This window comes from Belonocnema kinseyi, chromosome 2 (assembly GCF_010883055.1).
Source record: "Belonocnema kinseyi isolate 2016_QV_RU_SX_M_011 chromosome 2, B_treatae_v1, whole genome shotgun sequence".
Classification (NCBI taxonomy): Eukaryota; Metazoa; Arthropoda; class Insecta; order Hymenoptera; family Cynipidae; genus Belonocnema; species Belonocnema kinseyi.
Window position 1 is genome coordinate 177,025,786 of NC_046658.1, and position 3,942 is coordinate 177,029,727.

The following is a 3,942-nucleotide window of genomic DNA, read 5'->3' on the forward strand; positions in this document are numbered from 1 at the left end:
GAGGGCGCATACTTTGAATAAAATATTTGTTATCATTCTCTTGAAATAAATGTGTTTTTTTTCTTGAAAAAATACCGGTTTCATATGTATACACCTGGTAGTCCGATACAATCTCTCCACTTGCCCATTGGCTTGAGGATGCCTACTTGAATTTAACGTATGCTTGGTACCAAATCTTTTGCACAATTCTTCGTATTTATTAGCTGTGAAACTAGTACCCCTGTCTGAAATGATTCTCTGAGGTGAACCAAATCTATAAATAAATTCTTCAACCCTCTTGATCGTCGTAGGAGCTTTTTTATCCTTAACTACATATAATTGACAAAATTTTGTTAAATTGCAAATAATTGCAAGGATATACTTATTTTCACGAGCTGAAGTTACAAATGGCCCAAGATAATCAATGTTAACAACCGCAAATGGTCGTTTTCCGGGAGGAATAGGAGGCAATTCTCCGGCTTGCTTCTCTAACATTCTTTTTGCTAACAAACATTCTAAACAAGATCCAATGTGCATTTTTACGTATCTTCGCATTCGTGCAAAATAAAAATATTCTCTAATTCTCGATACCGTTCTATCAATTCCAAAATGACTGGACAAATCGTGGTACGTAATTGATAGCGCTTTACGCATGGCTGTAAACCATCTCTTAATACGTAATCTTGACATTCATCTTTCTCCGCTCGGGTACGTTCGTGTTCGGCTTTTTCTAGAATTTTTATTTTCCTGGCTAATTTTTCATCAACTCTCTGGTACATCAAGATCTCATCTTCGCGCATCGAAATATTTAAAATCGTACCTGGTTCAACAAAAGAATTAGCCTCTTCTACCGGTGCTCTAGATAATGCATCTACGTGTTGCATATTCTCACCTTTGCGATTGTGTATATCAAAGTCAAAATCAGCGAGAGAACTGAGCCAACGAATTATTTGTGGATTAGTTGTTTTTGACTTGTTAATATAAACGAACGCTTGGCAGTCCGTGAAAATGTCAAAATGAATACCGATTAGCAAAGGCCCTAATCGAGTCGTTCCCCACACTGCAGCCAAGCCAACAACTCTATGATTTTTCCGCTTCTGAGGTTTTCCTACTAATTGCGTAAATTAATTTCTGTTTCTCCCCCTCGTTTTGTTGAAATAACATCGCTCCTAATCCGATTGCTGATGCATCCGTGTGCAATTAGACTCCAAAATAGACTCCGAACTGATCAATTGTTTGATTTTCTTAAAAGAAAATTTCTGAGCTTCACCCGAGACAAACTTAACACCGTCCTTCAAAAGTTCAATTAACGGATCCATCAAACACGAAAACTTCGGAATAAAACGTCTCGAAAAGTTTGCAAGTCCTACAAACCTTCTAACATCATGCACATTTTCCGGCTGAGGAAACTCTACAATTGCTCTAATGTGTTTTGTACCTGGTTGCATTCCATCTTTTCCAATCACAAATCCTAAGTAATCCACTTTCGGCAACCCAAACTTGCACTTTTCTAAGTTTAATGCTTTAATCAAAAGATCCAAAACCTGGCTTAATTTTTGTATAAGTTCCTCCCAAGTCTTGGAATAAATCAAGATGTCATCAAAATAAGTAAGAGCTAAATTAGAATTATTTGGACCAAAAATCCTTTTAATTAATTTAGAAAAATAGAATGGGGCATTCATCAAACCAAACATTGCTGTCTCAAATTGACCCGTCTCATCCTGAATTATAAAAGCCGTCTTTTCTTTCGCACTTTAAGTTAATGGAATGTGTAAATAACCATGTGACAAATCTAAATTGGCAAAAAAACTTGGAGCCATGTAATTGATCTAGACCATCATCGATTTTTCAGAGAGGGAAGTTTGTTCGATTTGTCATCTGGTTTAATCGCCAATAGTCGACAACTAGAAGCGGTGATCCATCTGCTTTAGTGACTAAAAAGCACGGGCTAGCAAAGGGTGAATTTGTTTCTCTAGCTAAACCGACTCGTTTATATTCTCCTATAAGATCTCGCATTATTTCACGTTCCGATGAACTAAAATTATACGGCTTCGCAGAAAACGGTTCCGACCATTCTTTTAAAGTTATGTCCATTTCCAGGACATCTGTACATCCTAACTCCGATAAATTTTTAGCAATTTCTCGACGTTTAGAATTTAAAAGATCAACAATCTCTTTCGATTCGGCCTCAGATAAAGATTCGTGTACTTGTACCTCAGACTTGATAATTGCCCAGTGGGCATAAAGTTTGGCGACGTCTTTACGACATCGTTACAATAACTTTACGACGTCCTATGTCCATGTCGTTAAGGTGTCTTTACGATATTGTAAATAAGTTGTATGATCTGACGATGTCTTTAATATATCGCAAAGATATCGAAACGACATGGACATAGGATGTCGTGAAGATGTCGTAAAGATGTCATAACGATGTCGTAAACACGTCGCAAGATTTTGTGCCCACTGGGTGGCTCAAATCTAGGTTCCATTCCTGGAATTTCTTTTATTGTCAAAATCTTGTCTGCAAGAATTTTCCCTTTCGATAACTTAACCTCTTTATCAATTATATTTTCATAAGGCAACATTAATTCACAATCACCGACTGGTACATTAATAAAATTAATTGATCCCGGGTAAATACTAACTTTTTCGTTAAAATTTGGTCTTAACTCTTCAAGGTTTGACTCGATGTTTGATTCTTTAGCAAACGGAAAATTATTTGCATGGCAATAAGTTATTTTATCACCGAATTTATAAAATTCAATATGAGTCAATTCAGTAAAAGATCCTCCGATGATTACATCATAATTAGTCGCGTTATCTGACACCACTCTGAAACAAATGTCATTATCGGAGCACTCGTCAACCTTTATATTGGCCTTCATTATACCTGGAGAGCGTATGGTGGCTTCAATGCTTCCAAAACCTATCAATTCATTTGGACGTTTTACAAATTCAAAACCGTGATTAAGCATAACGGAAGCTTTTATGGTACACACCGAAGATCCATGATCTACCAGAGAATCGAGAATCACATTATTAATTAAAGCCTTCTTTAAATACTTTTTCTCAGATGGATCGCAATTAGAAGTAATAACATTTATCTTACCTTTATCGAGTTTCTTAGGCCTAGTACAATCTTTTGCGAAGTGACCTGTCTCGTTGCAACGAAAACATTTAATTTTGCGTTTCACAGGACATTCTTTTGCATAGTGATTGGTCGAATTACATCTAAAACACGCGCACTCCGCACCTGCACTCGGACTTCATTTTTTTTCAGCTGCCTCTAACGTAGTTGCTCTCCTTTGAAGTATTTTATAACAACTCAACGCTACCTAGCAACCTTGTATAAAATAGAACTATGTATGTATTTGTCTAACATAATTCTTTATAAAGTGAAAGTTAAAATAATTATTTAAATTTACTTTTCAAAAATAAATAAGCGATTTCAAATTCAAAGGAAAGAATAACTTTTTTATTTCAAATAGTCATTCTAAATCAATCATAATATCTTTATGTATTTTACTATTATTATTAGTTGTAAACAGTCGGCTTGCACATATAATCATTTTAAATGAGTGCGCCAACGGTAACCAATCGGGATGTCGGTTGTAGACGCGACGCGTGCGCATCGCGAAAAGATACTAGGGTTTTGAGCAATGAAACGTTTCATTGTAACATTGAAACTTTCAAATGTTTCACAATCAAAGTTTCATCGTTTCTTGAAACATTGGGGGGAAAGGAGAGAACCTCCATACGCGCATGCGCGAAAATCAGATCTGGTTAGGTACTTGTCATTCGTATCGTATGCCACTTCGCCGCAAGTTTAAACTTTTTTTAAAAATTTTATTTAGTGTTTCTCAATGTTTCTCAGTGTTTCCGCAGTAAAATTGTGATATTGGTGAAAATATTAAAAATTGTAGGTCTGAATACTTCAAAATGCCTTAGTCTATTAAATATAAC